Here is a 15,990-nt window from a genome sequence, read left to right on the forward strand (position 1 = left end):
TTAAAATTATAGTTATTAGTTAATATCATTTTAACATTTTTATTTGTCTCATTGTATTGACCTCATAAGATAAGTCGCATGATAGGTCCTTGACCACATTTTTTGAACTGTTATAATGTAGCAAAATGTACACTGTTGCCAAGAACGTGATAGCAGTATTAGCAGTGTTTAGTCCTAAATGGAATCTGGTATTTTAACACATTTACTGCCAGAGACCCGCTATGTTGGTTCTCTGTTCGAAGGCGTTTTTTACTACAATGCGGAAAAGCAACGTTATCGACTAAAACGTAGCGCGTAGCTCGCGTTAGCAGTGAATGCGTTTAAAGAATAGGTGTACCTACTAAAACAGTGACTCGTCAGCGCTCATCATATCATTTGCTTACATTTTTAGATACATTTAGACAATATTTACTTTATGATTTATTGCAGTAGGTACCTATTCGCAATTATACATCGTAAGTACACAAAAGCCTCTTCTCATGCTCGTAAAGTTCGATTTAAGTCGTGCGTAGACGACATAAAGTTGCTTATTATGTTCTAGAGCACAAATTAAAGTCATCTATTACGACCCTTATTGACTTAGCAATAAAGTCCAAAATCTGCCATACAAACTGCCAGCCATGCCGGGCGCCCCCGACCGGCCCGAGTACAATTTTTTTTAGTCTTGAATAAATACGGTAAAATAACGTACAATATTGGATATTTTTGTGACTCAGGTATAAATGTCCATTTTTATCCTCGACTATATTATGCAACCAAGTCCTCAATTATTTCGTAGTTAACCATAATAACATAAATAACTTCTTACCCTGAGGTGGGACTGATTAAACGGTTAAACTTGGCAATTACATGTATTTCTATTTGCTCCATGAAATAAAAATTGCAACGCCCACTCCGTGTCTTCGCTTCATAATTCATAATACACACAAAAAGTTTAAGTAGCTCGTATTTTTGATTGTCTGTCATTTTGAATAGGCTCACAGCTCAGGAGCTAGCAAGGCAAGTCGGGTGTAAAAACTAGGCCGCCTAATACAATACCTACCCTCGTTTTGTGGAGACAATGTCCTGAATTGTTCAAACGCGTAAGTTAGACAAAATGAAAGCAAACAATTCGAATAAAAGATTTACTACTCCGGAAGTAAGTATATTATGCTGTAAAATATTATAAGCTTGATTTTTTACTCAAGTAAATATTGCTGAACAAAGCTTTTTTTTATTCGGCTTAGAAGAAAAAGTGTATTGAAATAGAATTTAGGTCCTTCCAATGTTTAAATCATAAATACACACCTATGAACATATATACAATAGAAATAGTAGCACCACAGTTATATTGTCTGTGGTAGCACCTGTACAATAATTAGGTGTAAGATTAACTGGTTGACTTGACTTTGAACTCGTGAGATGGGTTATTTTAGATGCTCAAATTTCCTGGCAAATACATTTAGATATACTATCGACAACTGAAACTCAAATCATCCTTAGTATGAATGTATAAAACTCACATAGAGACATTATAAAATATTTATTTAGCGTAAAACATCATACGTAAAAACAAGAATGAACAAAGTAATTAATTAATTACAGAAAACCAGGATGCCGCGCAGGTTTTCAGGGCACCCAGGAAAACCTAAAATAGAACATTAAAATAAATGAACAAGTTTGGGAACAAATCAAATTATTTTATTAAATATTACTATAAACTACTATAAATAATCTAATACTATATATAAATTAAATATATGACATCTATTACAGTTTTGAATTCAAATAAATCATATAATATATGATTTAACGGATTTTTATAAGTTATAACTAAAACTATAACTAACATGCGGTTAACAACATTACAAGTGTTGAGAGAGACTTAGTATCTATATATATAATATATTATGTAAAAAGTATGTCAAGTATGTACTTAGACTAATTTAATAGAAAGAAAAAAGTTACCTAGGTATTTGTAATTTATTTCTATATAAATTTGTGACTGCTGCTTTGAACTGGGCGCGGGATTTTGAGAAGAGATCAATCTCGAGAAGAAACTTATTGTAGTGGTCGCACATTCTGTATATAGGTGCACGTTTTCCGGCATTAGTCTTTGTCTTCGGAAGGCTGAAGAATGTGTAGAGAATAGAATAGAATAGAATAATCAGGCATTAAAACATGTCACATCGTGTGATGCTTTTATGAAACGAGCTGAAAACGAGTCTGAAATCCACATTCATACTTTATTGCCTTTCATTCACGATGTAGCGGTCACATAAACTACTATTATACTACAACTTTATTTCGCGTATTACGAGATATCACTATCTCGTATCTTTATAACCTAGTGAAACACTCGCAGTAACAAACTAATAATATCTGTTACGTACTTAATATTTACGATGCCCGAAAACACTAGACCCTGGCGTCACTACGTCTGCGAATTCCGTCTCGTGTCCTTTATCAGGCCTGGGACAAGTGCCCTCCCTTTTGTAATATTGAAGTGTCAAGTGCCAACGCTCGGAAATGTAATTGTAGTTTCGTCTTGATATGCCGGTTTGTAGCGATAGGAAATAAAAATGATTATTTTTGAAAATGATTACATGGGACGACATGGGTACAGTTTTCAATGACATCTATGCTAGGAAATGCCTACACACAACCACAACTTACACACAATCTTACACAGATCTACCTAACCCCAATCTAAGCAAAGCTTGTACTATGGGTACTAGGCGGCGTACGATATACTATACATACTTATATAGATAAATATTTGTGATAAACACACGAATAAGTGCCCCGACCGGGATTCGAACCCGGGACCTCCTGCTTCAAAGACAGGGTAGTACAGGGAGGTACAGTACCGACTAGACTAGGAGGGCGTTAATAGTTTTTTTTATTAAGATTAAGCCTACTGAGTTCTACAAGATATACTTGAGCAGCTACTGAAATTTATTACACAAAGAAATATTAAATTCTTGCGAATATAATAAATTAAAATTAAATATCATTTATTATTAGGCACCTAAGGCCCATACATACACACCTTACAAACACATACATACAATAATAAAAATCTTACAAGCTAAAAAATATTTCGGGGGCACGGAGGTTCTCTGTTGTGTGCAGATTCCCACGGAACCGCCGAAATACCACACCCTTCGGTCAGAAATCCGCGCTCGCGATGGTGTCCAGAGGGCCTTACGCGAACTACGTCACACTTACGTACGAATTTACAAGTGCGACAGAGAGGCAAAACGTCGAACGTGATTCGCGGTAGGCCCTCAGCAGCAGCCGCGGCACGCGCACCACGAACGAACTGGTGCACGTAATGGCGCGATCGCAGCTGGAATTAACACTTTCAGTTCAGCTCGTAACGGATCTTCTTGCGAACATATTCCACCACATCTTCAGCCGTGGCGGAAACGTGCAGGCGCGATACATATAGCGCCGTATTCGGTAATAATACTAATAATATATAAATATATAAATGGAACAGGAACAGGGACACCATGGATTATCTTGTCAAAAAAGTGCCGGCCGTTTTTCAAGACATGCGTCGCTTAATGACATAATCCGTCGGTCTCTTGCCACCATCAATGTACCCGCTCTTCTTGAGCCGACTGGTATTATCAGAGATGATGGCAAGAGGCCCGATGGGATGTCCTTGGTTCCTTGGAGCTTGGGACGGATGTTGGTGTGGGATGCTACCTGCGTAGACACACTGGCACCGTCCCACCTCCAACGGACTAATGTAAAAGCGGGCGGAGCGGCGGAAAGCGCCGAAATTTTAAAACGTAATAAATATAAGAGCCTCGGTAGAGAGTATCATTTCGTTCCATTTGGAGTTGAAACTCTAGGTCCATGGGGTCCCAGCGCACACAAGTTGTTTGCAGAAATCGCGAAGCGTCTGGTTGACGTAACTGGTGACCGAAGAGCTGGCGGCTTTCTCGCACAACGTATCAGCATTGCGATACAGCGGGGAAATGCCGCCAGCATCCTTGGTACAATGCCCCAAGGGCCTATTTTAGATTTAAGCTAGTTATTAATTTCGTTTACGTAGTAGCACTGTATATATCTTGTATGTAAATAAATTTGTAAATAGAACAGGCCAAAGTACGTAACGTAGACATAGAATTTAATTTCTGACCTATTTTGTACCTTGTCACAGTAACAAATAGTATGAGATCTCTAGCGAATTTCATATTGATTACTGTGACAAGGTGCGAAATGGGTCAGAAAACTCAGAAATTCTACGAAAGACCAGAGCTGATTTCAGCTCAACAAGGCTTGTGTCTTTTGTTGTCTGTACATGTTAGTACAATTTTATGATTGTCACGAATAAATGTATTTTATCTTTATCTAAGGTGAACTGCTTACAGCAGCAGCTCGCAGTGTCAATGTGTGACGCCTCAGAACTTAAACACGCTTAAGTTTGTCAGTATTGTATAAAATTGTTCTGACATTTAAAGAAAATCGTGTTTAGATCTCTGTTACTCTATTCCACGCTTTACAATATCATAAATATAGCTATAAAGCAATCGGAACTAAGTACCAAACCCTCTGAACTTTGTAAGTCGCTAAAGGCCGGTAACTTTCGCGAAACATGGACTTTTATAAGAATATTAATTTTGAAATGTTAACAGGGCTTAGCTTTTTTTCATATTCTCTGAAAATTAAGAACTTACATATTTTCTTTGCCAAAAAGACTCAAATAAATGAATTAATAAATTCATAACGTGTCCATGCATTTTTCAGCTCACTGTACTTAAATACCTAGATTTCATAGGCACCTTGGTTTTCGTTTCCATTGTACAAATACGTAAAAACACGGAACCATTAATTTCAGAGATAGAAACTGAAAATATTAAAAATATATCAACGACCTCGACCTTCCTTTCTGTAATAGTGGCGGAAGGAGGACGGCACCATTAGTCACATAAGCGCGTCTCACTCGCACTTTAACGATGATTAAGTAAGTGGATGGGTAAATACAGATTTAAAAGCTTTCACATGTCAGTCTCTATGGCATTGTGACAAGGTTCAATTTAGCTCAGCTTGTGAGAACATTTTATTCAAAATACGTAATGTTGAAGCGCTAGAATAAAAATAGAAGAGATTATTTAAGAAACCATTATTTTAGTCGTTTTATCCTGAGATTATATTCTAATTTTAGTTAATTCTTACTGGCTTCAAAATGCAATATCATCAGTATCATCACTCCAGAAAACAGGGTGGTGAAAAATTCGCTTACTAATTTATTTATTCGGTTAGTTGTATGACGTAATATTAAACAAAAAACCGGCCGAGTGAGAGTCAGACTCGCGCACGAAGTGTTCTGTACCATTACTCAAAAAAAAAACGGCAAAAAAACACTGTTGTATGGGAGCCTTAATATCTATTTTATTATGTTTTTAGTATTTTGTTGTTAGAGCGGCAACATAAATACATCATCTGTGAAAATTTCAACTGCCTAGCTATCACGGTTCATGAGATACAGTCTGGTGACAAACTGTATCTCATGAACCGTGAATCGTGATAGCTAGCTAGACAGACAGACAGACAGACCGACGGAATTTAAAAGTGCTTGTTGCTAGGCCTATTTGAATAAAGATTATATTGACTTTGACTTTGACTTTGACTTTGGACGGACAGCGGAGTCTTAGTAATAGGGTCCCGCTTTTACCCTTTGGGTACGGATCGTATGAGACCACTCAGCAACTTCATGGCGTCATCGCTAAGTGTGATCAGGAGGTTCATTCTGATTTAAAAAGGCTCAAATTGTTTTTTTTTTATTGATAGGTACCTAAGTACCTAATATTAATAATTATAACAAATCAAGTACGGAATTTTAGTTCGAAGAAAACTCCAATTCTGAAAGTCTGTCGGTATACTTAACGCGTTAATGCATCCATTGATGATGATGACTCGATGATGTGGTGGAATGTTTGCGCATCAGTGCCACAAGTGCAAACTTGAGATCTAACCAAGTTTCACAGACATCAGTTAATAACAGTTATTGATTCCCCATTCAAACTTCCACCCCCTTTTCACCCCCTTAAGGGATGAATTTTGGGGTAACACCTATCCTACGTGCTTCCCCAGGACTCAAATTATCTCCAAACCAAATTTTATCTTAATCGGTTCAGTTGTTAGGTATTGATTCCCTATATAAATTTCCACCCACTTTTTCACCTGAAATAAAAACTATACCTTCCCTTTGTCCTTCCCCGGGACTCAAACTATCACTATACCCAAATTTGAACTAAATCGTGCACCAGTGAAGGCGCAGTTCCAATCGACAAAGTTTGTTATTCAGTTAACATACTTAATTAATGTCATTACCGGGTCTAACTCCGGGTCGGGTGTTCAGTTGTTGTTAATTCCACATACAAAATTCCACCCCCTTAAGGGATTTTCTTCCTCGGGACTCAAACAATCTCTATACCAAGTTTCAACTAAATCAGTTCAGCGGTTTAAGCGTGAAGAGATAACAGACAGAAATAATTTTATAATATTAAGTATGGAATTAAGTATGGATGTTGCCTTGTACCAGTAAACTTCCATTACGAATATGATGGTTTATCGTCTATCGTGTCATACGTCACTCTGATGATGACAGACGATAAAATTGCGACCGTCATAGGCCCGCAGTAAGTATATATTCGACAATGTAAATTAATTTAATGTCACTGCTGGAATTACTTTATTTACAAGCGCTATATCACCTTATATACCATAACTTCGCGATAACTTTGCATAATTAGATGTCATAATGTCGGTAACAGGGTGCCTAGCCAAGGTGACAATCGCTTGCTCTACGATAACGAAACGCTTTGTGTCTCTCTATCACTCTTTCATATTAGTGCGACAGTGACAGTTGCGTTTCGTTCGCTACGGAGCGTAAACGATTTGCAGTCTACGCACCCTATTCATAAGTTCTGAACCTACGTCCAACTTTCATTTGTTCCGCTCTTACTTTTATTAGATAATTTAGTTATACATGTATATATATGTAACCCGGACCAGGAGATATGATCGGTAGTTAAAATCTACGTGTATCTAAGAACATTTAGTCATTAGAATAGCCCTAGCAAAGGCCGCATTTATATTTATATGTAGGCATGATTTCGAATAGGGGTGAACAAATGTCGGCATGAAATTATGCCATCAGAATCAATCACGCTACTATAATAAGTTCAACTCTACTATAATTTTGCCATTACCAAAGGGCAATACAATTCCCCACGTCATGTCAATTTCCCGCTCACAATTCACGGTCGGTAAGAATTTTCGTAAATTTTCGCTCAACACCGGAGCCCTGACCCGATTGTTAGCGGTAATCAAGATTCAAATCAACGATAGCTAGTGACCACGACGTCGCGCCGTCAGTCGGCGAAAAGTTACCGCCACGGGAGCACCATAGACGCGACGTAAACTACCAGTGCTCCTCTGGCCGAAAAGAAAAAAAAAACAATGAAAAAAATGGAATGACGGAATCGGAGTTCTAAATTCGAATACGCACGAAATGTGTTCAGACGGTTTTAATTTTTTGGCGAAATTGGCGTGTGATTGTGAGAGTGCGAAAACTTTTAAGTGAAATGTGTTAGTTTTTATTTTTTAATTTAAGTGCTCAAATATTAGGTTACGGTAAGATTTCTTAACAGGATTGCAATATCTGGGTTTAATGTGGAATTTAAAAGTAAGTTTCATTACAAAATACCTATTTGAAATTTAAAAAAACGCACGTATACAATTCACACAAAAAATACGCCTCCAGCTGACCTTTTCAAGAGATTCATTAAATATTTCTATAGCCTCGGCATACGGTCATTATCTTTGATAATATACCCTAGCGTATGTTAAAAAATCCATAGATGTAGTGACAAGTTTAACAAAGTTTTTGAATTCGTTATACGATATGTATAGTTGGGCAAGCCAAATTGTCAGTAAATAAGAACAAATAACACTATACTCATCCTTTTCTTTTGGTTGCTAGTACTAGTGTAAGGCAGAGATAGTATGATTTTCTCTGTCTATGTTTAAAATGAGACAGTCCTTTGACAAACTATTTTTTTTTTAATTCTACGTCGGTGGCGAACAAGCATACATCCCACTCTCCGTTGCTTATGGACGCCTGCATCTTTATTATCCCAATAACAGTACCAGTCATCAGCAATATGTCTTTCACAACGTATCGCGAAAAAATATATGAAACGTTATTATGACTCTACAAATAAGACCAAATATTTTGCGCATTTTCGTTTATTTGTGAACACTATCATTACAGGTGACTATATTAAACTTAGTAGGTACCTTAGTACCAAAACCGTATCCCTCTAGCTAGAAGATAAATAACCTAACCTACTTAACCATAAGTAAAGACTGTACACGATGAAACCCGGCCACGCAGACACGCATGTTGTGGTAAATCTTTTAAATTAATGAACATTTCAAGCAGCACCTTCTAAGTGTTGTGCAAACATCACGAATATAGGTACATAAAAGTTACAAGAAATTTAATTAAAAAAAAAGAAATTTACAAGAACTGTCAATGTATTAAATGACGAAGTTGATTTTATACAAAGCCGCTGTTTCCACGCGAGGGGAACACAAGCATTTTTGGCGGCTTGTTGAATGCATTGTCTGCGGGCACTCGTGTGAAGTAATCTTTTAAGGCTGTTCCGTCGGTTTGCTGCTGTCACTGTCACATTTCGTAAGAAAGAACGGGAAAGATCATGCGCGCCAACTGTCAATTTTCATCGAATTTTGTCGATATTTGTTTATTTTAAAAACGATACCTTACAATATTGAAATTCGAAAGCTATGAAATTACTATTTAAGTTAAGATTGTTTTTTCTTCTTTTTTTCTTTATAGTATCACATAATAAACAACCGAGTAAAGTTTGATTAAAAGTTCGAGTTAGAGGTTACTTTGGGAATTAATTGTATCGAGCGAAGTGTCATAATTCGTGTATCGAAAGCTATGTTATTAAAGATAATATTGTCAAGAACTACATATATTTTTTCCACGTCTACGAATATCAACGTCTCTTAGAAAAACATGATCATGTAAGGAGATTTTTCGCCTTCTGGCTCAGGGAACCGCCTTAAGCGACATGTAAATGCGCGGTAAACTTATCTGCTTAATTCGTAAAAGCTCTTCTTTATGCGTCTAGTAACTCAACGGATTAAATTGTTTACAAAAAGTCGATGCCTCGTTTTAGGGCCACATCTCACCGTCGCTGGCCACGAACAAAATGTTTTCTTTTTTTTTAGACAGGTCTCAGATGTTTTTAATTTGAAATAAGTGTTAATGTAGTCTAAGACTCAGAACATAATTATGACAAAATGCAGGCAACACTCAATGTAGTCCAATTTAGTAGAATACCATAAACAACATCAACAAGCGGCACTTTCTGATTCAGGGAAACCAATAAACAAACTCGAGAACCGCAACAACTAGTATAATTGTAGATCGCATATATTCAACGTCAAAACTAGGTTTATCTACGCTTCTCTACCTTGTTCCAATGAAAAATGGCCAAAACTACTCTTGGGCGTCCGCTAGCTGGCGCGGGTGCACGGAGCGGGCGTACGCGTACGCGGGTGCCATTGTAGGCAAGAACCGCCGCACGGGTCCGCGTCAGTTAGCATTGCTCTTACTATTTTTCGTTAACCCGCTGACCCGCTCCGCGCACCCGCGCTAGCTAGCGGACGCCTTTATAGTCGGACTGTATACCTACGTCAGGGAGATTATGAGACATTATTGTCCGATTGGTCCCGTGCGAAGTAATTTTACGTGGTATTCTGGGAGTAGTTGATTTATTTCGCGAACCAGCCAGCTCTATTCCTGGATAACATTAGCATATATACATTCGGAAACAAACGTGACAAGCGCTTGGCGACGCCCCGTGAATGCGAATGAAAATGTAAAGGTGAAAATGAAAATAAATGGAATTATATTGGTGCTGGCTTTGGCTTCGTAATATAATCTGTTTAGGATTTCAGATCATAGGGGCTAAACTCGGCCGATCTGTTTTAACACGCCCAATATACAATAGGAATTGTTAGCTTAAAGCCAGAAATACACATGCCTGTAAAACGGAACCATAGCAGGCATATTAGTTAACGGCATGTACAAGTAACTGGCACACAGTGAATACATTTGCAAGTTAAACTTGCATGCAATTTGCGTCCTTGCATGCCTGTATTTCTATGACTGTATCTGGCACACTTGCATTCTTGTTCACGTCTCAGTTTCACGCTGAATGTTATTTATTATATAGCTTTTATTATGTTTCTAAGTATTTTAATATTACAATACATTATCACTACGCAGAAAGGCATTTTTAATTTTTATATATTTTTAAATTTTCGTCACGCGTCGAATCTCGCTATTAGTCGGAAACATACTAAACGCAATGAAGTGCCGGCACTTCATTGTGGTATGAAGACATTTTCTTGATGTCTTCTCTTGGTTCTCAATGCTTGAAACAAACACAAAACCAACAAAAAAAACCGTAGTGCACCACGGCGAACCTCTGTGTGGCTCCCACCAGTGTCGCACTGACATAAACGCTATCAACAACGTAACTTACTTTCTATGCATCTCGTAGTCGCATATCAGTGCAAGCGAGATGTAAAGAAAGTAAATTACGTAGACGTTAGCATATATGCCAGTTTTGACACTGTCAGTGACTCATGGTACGGGTACTGGCTACTGGCATGCCTGCAAATTGCTTGCGATCTACTGGCCTGCCAGTTACATCCATCAGATTTTTCTGGCAGATGCAACCTAGAAATCTGACTAGGGCTCACAAATGAGCCCAACATGTATTGTGCCACGAGCCGCGATAGAAGCACACTGCGCGCATTGCGCGTGTTGACAACAACGTCCAATATTGTAATGCCGCGCAAGATGTTTGACATAAAATATTTTATTACAGCTAATCAAAACTTTTAATGACCAATCACAACTTTTTTTTTTAATAGCGCGCAATTGTGTATAGGGTAATAGGTATTCAAAATTGATGATTGATTTGATTTTTGATTGATTGAATTGATTGGTGGTGATTTAATGATAACTTTGTTTTCCGCTTACTGCTCCTACACTAGCTACTTTAGATTAGAAATTATTTAATTAAGGTAGGGCACTCAAGGTCTATTAACACATTGCTTATTATTACATCATTTTTGTATATGACTGTTTGTTGCCTAAATAAAAAATAAAAAAAAATAAAAATTGCGGGCAGGGTACCTATGCTCATCTATGTATATATACTCGTATCTCGTATATACGCCGTCGCTGGGTATATGTATACTTAGGGGCCGAACATAGCAAAAACATAAATTGACCGATACGTTATTACCTAGGTAGATAATTTACAGATTTCACCCTATTATTAAGATAGTAAAAAGCTACTGGAAAAATACCTGTAGGTTTTTACGAGTTTTTGGATTTACTAACTGTCTCATTCTTTACGCTAAATAAGAGCGGGACAAAATATCAGTTATTTATTCCACAGACTTGTATTCCTGTCATCAATAAATTTATTCGGCCATAAAGCTGGGCGTTTTATTATCTATTTGCTTCAATAAATACACAGTAAAGCAGACAATTTATTTTAAACTATGACTGTTTATATTTTGTACTGTCAAGCTAAAATAATTGGTACTGTTAGCATTTTATATTCTGTACTATTTTTATATTATATAGTATTATTCCAAGCTTAACAACGTAACGGCTTAATAAAACAATATGGCTAATACTGTACCAACATAAGGTGATTGTAATATTAGTTCTAATGACAGTTATTGAAAGCCCGCCAAAAAGCATACTTTGAGCGTGTAGGGCTGATATATGTTATCTGTGACAACTTAGCTTTGCCTGTCAACTTGTAAAGAATTACGGCTGAAATGAGAAAACCAGATTTGTAAACCTAATATTAATTAAAAGCCTGTCAAGAAGAACATCGTTTTTATATTTGTAGGCAGCATACGAATCCCCAGAACGAGGCTCACAAGGTGGGCTATCAATTCAGAAGCCGGGATAAGTTGGAGCAGCTTGCTTCAAAACCGACGCCCGCCTGTTGGAAAATATGTTATTTGTATAAATTGGGAGCCAAAGGTCAGAGAATTCCAGTTGTTTTCATCTGTTTCCACTGTGTTTTGGCAGTCTGAAGAGTTACTAACAAATCTGGGAGTTGGAGAAAGTGATATCTGTTTAAGGAAAACTAACCTATTTGAATAAACTAACTAATTAAATTAAGATTACATAGCGTTTTTGGTGTCGTGAATATTCATGTGTAATTTCTTTTTTTTTTTTTTTTGGTAATTGAGATATCTCCAATAGCTGTAATAGTACCCAGTGATTAATAATGTGTTTGGCTTCTCGTGAGCGTATTGATTCTGAATATTATATTTGAATTTTACTCTGAATTTACTTGCTGTAACTATCATTCTCTTTGTATATTTGATTTGTTTTGATATTGTCAGTTTTTAACAGTAAAAGTGAAAATGGGAAGATCCCATGGTTGTAGTAGAAAGTGTGGCTGGAGAAGTAAGAGAAAGTCAAGTGCAAGTACTGATCCACCCTTCCGAGGATACACCATATAAACAAGTAGGTCTCATGATAGGGCACACATATAAAAATAAGTGTAGTTGTAATGTAGTTATTCATCTCATTTTCATAGATGGTACCAAGGCTTGCTATCAGTTCTTTTCACATGGCCTGAATGGAGATGGAAATTAAAAATGGCTTTTCTTATTAATGAATATTATGGAGAACTTCTGACAAACATGTTGAAACTGATATCGGACAGCGCTTAGCCCTTATGATTAGTTGGTAATCAGCATGACATATCCGGTGAAATGGCTGGTTCAGGTAACGGTAATGATGGGGAAGAGTATAATTGAAATGAATAAAAATAACCATTTTAAGTCAATTTATATCAGCAGGGTGCAATACTAGGCATAGGTTGATTTTGATAGCTCGAGCATCCTGAGGAGAGAAACTAATGCTTGAAATTTACTCATGGAACTAGTCCATGTCACCTTGATAACTTAATTGTGGGGCTTTTGCAATTTGTTAGTTAAGCATGTATGAAGGAAAGTAGTTACTGTACTGTAGAAGTAGACAATGTCAGAATGATAATTAATTTTTTTATTTATTTTAACTAGGTTATATATGATCCTTAGAGAATGTTGTTAAAATTATTGATGACTTATGGGGTGTATGAATCTATAGGTAAATATGTTTTCTTTTCAAGTACTGTAATGTTTATGTATAGACTTTGGAGCATTATACACAGTTACTCCTGAGGGATTATGTACAATTCATCAGGCTCACAAGCTATTGCAGGCACTTTAGTCGCAGCCAGTTAGTGGTCTTATAAAAGCAAATTATACCTATTCTACAAATTATTAGAACACTGACCGTTGCCTAGTACTTTAGGATGATTTAGGAATAAAATATGTTATATGTTCAAGATATATCTAAAGTATACCAAAAATATGAATGCCAAATAATAATTTCCCAAAGTTAGGAATATTATAAACTTTGCTAGACCATTAAAGTAGTAGATGATGGTATTGCCATTTGCAGCACAATGACCAAACATGATTTCATACCTAGAGTTGCGCAATGATATAATATTTTACAAGACCCGTTGTTGTGGAGATCCTTGGGGAAGGCCAATGTCCAGCAGTGGATGTCTTTTGGCTGATATGATGATAATGAAGGGTACAAGCTTATGTACAACTTAGAGAGGGTACTAAAATACTCCCATCAATCATAACAAGGTGTTAAGGTGTACAAGAAAACTTATATGTGACTGTGAGATAAGTATACTAGTATGCATACTTAGGTAGTGGTTCAGAGTGAAAGCAAAGGGTAAACATGGTTACTATCAAAGCAATTGATTTATGCTAAAGATGTTATTAAATAGAAAAGTAATAATGATGATATATGTGAAAAATTACGATCAATTTGATGTTTAATAATCATATACTGCGTATAAATTTAAAATTGTGATGAGATTCCTACAAGAGTAACAGTAATATGAATTGTGCTAAATAATGTAACTGTGAAAGATGTACATTCTATTACAACATGTTATTCAGTGAGCCAGAAAATCTTAGAATGTAATATAAAGATAAAAGATATTTCAATACAACTTGTTATGGAGCGAAACAGAGAAGCTTCTGATATTGTGTGATTAAGAGATATGAAGATACTTATCCATGATTATTTTCTAAAAGTGAGTTAGAGAATTTTGTGATAAAAAAAAAAGTTTTTTATAATAATTTATAACACAGTTATTATAAGAGCGAATTTATAAATAATAATATGGCAATTTAGTTTATGCCTAACAATAAAAGAGTGATTCAGTACAAAAATCTTACAATTATTCAAATTGAGCGAGTGATACAGTGAGTCAGGTGAATAGCTGCAAGGCTGTAGTAAATTAATAACAGTGAGTCAATGATATGAAAATCCATGTATTTTGTATTAAATGAGTAACAGTGAGTCAATGACATGAGTCCTTGTATTGATGTAGTAAATGAGAAAAAGTGAGTCAGCTGTCAGTGATTTGTAAATCCATGTATTTTGTATTAAATGAGTAACAGTGAGTCAATGATATGAGTCCATGTATTGATGTAGTAAATGAGTACCAGTGAGTCAATGACATGTGAATCCATGTATTGATGTATTAAATGAGTAACAGTGAGCCAATGACATGTATTGATATAGTAAATGAGTAACAGTGAGTCAATGACATGAGAGTCTATGTAGTGATGTATTAAGTGAGTAACAGTGAGTCAATGATATGAGTCCATGTATTGATGTAGTAAATGAGTAACAGTGAGTCAATGTCATGTGAATCCATGTATTGATGTATTAAATGAGTAACAGTGAGCCAATGAAATGTATTGATATAGTAAATGAGTAACAGTGAGTCAATGACATGAGAGTCTATGTATTGATGTATTAAGTGAGTAACAGTGAGTCAATGTCATGTGAATCCATGTATTGATGTATTAAGTGAGAAACAGTGAGTCAATGACATGTGAATCCATGTATTGATGTATTAAATGAGTAACAGTGAGTCAATAACATGCGAATCCATGTATTGATGTAGTTTATAAGTTTCAGTGAGTCAATGACATGTGAATGCATGCATTGATGTAGTTTGTAAGGAACAGTGAGTCAATAACATGTGAAGGCATGTATTGATGTAGTTTATAAGAGTGAGTCGTCGCAGGCATTGGAGGAATGCCTGTAGTGATGTAGTTCTTAAGTTGAATAATATTGATTCTATCATCTGTTGTTATGTTGTGCATTATGTGTAATGTGGATAAAGTGTGTTTAACTCTTTAAAACGCAGAGACGCGTTATATTCCAGGATTGGCCGACTGTTAGCATTTTATATTCTGTACTATTTTTATATTATATAGTATTATTCCAAGCTTAACAACGTAACGGCTTAATAAAACAATATGGCTAATACTGTACCAACATAAGGTGATTGTAATATTAGTTCTAATGACAGTTATTGAAAGCCCGCCAAAAAGCATACTTTGAGCGTGTAGGGCTGATATATGTTATCTGTGACAACTTAGCTTTGCCTGTCAACTTGTAAAGAATTACGGCTGAAATGAGAAAACCAGATTTGTAAACCTAATATTAATTAAAAGCCTGTCAAGAAGAACATCGTTTTTATATTTGTAGGCAGCATACGAATCCCCAGAACGAGGCTCACAAGGTGGGCTATCAGTACCTCATAATATTTTAATTCCAATTGCATAATTTTTAATTCATGATTTAAATATAATCATAATCATACAATTTAAAATTAAATAAGTAACTACCTAAACATAGAGTATAAAAATTAAACTAACCTAAAACATAAAACCCAATCATAAAAAAATGCCCCGTCCAACAGGTCGGCCTGCGGCATGGACCCCATTACGCCGGCGGCGTTACCTCTCTAGGTACCGCTA

The 15,990-nt window shown here is 36.2% G+C and overlaps 2 protein-coding genes across 2 annotated transcripts in view; both read left to right on the top strand.

The window, feature by feature from the left end:
• Window positions 1-15,990, top strand: part of LOC134744681 (transmembrane emp24 domain-containing protein eca) — a 351,400-nt gene that overhangs the window by 111,199 nt on the left and 224,211 nt on the right. The gene's annotated exons all lie outside the window — the stretch shown is intronic.
• The window catches only part of LOC134744620 (uncharacterized), a 53,818-nt gene continuing 45,084 nt past the window's right edge, over window positions 7,257-15,990 (top strand). Inside the window, exon 1 of the mRNA XM_063678497.1 lies at window positions 7,257-7,635. The gene's annotated coding sequence lies outside the window, so the exon portion shown is untranslated. The remainder of the gene's footprint in view (window positions 7,636-15,990) is intronic.

Source organism: Cydia strobilella, chromosome 10, assembly GCF_947568885.1.
Source record: "Cydia strobilella chromosome 10, ilCydStro3.1, whole genome shotgun sequence".
Lineage (NCBI taxonomy): Eukaryota > Metazoa > Arthropoda > Insecta > Lepidoptera > Tortricidae > Cydia > Cydia strobilella.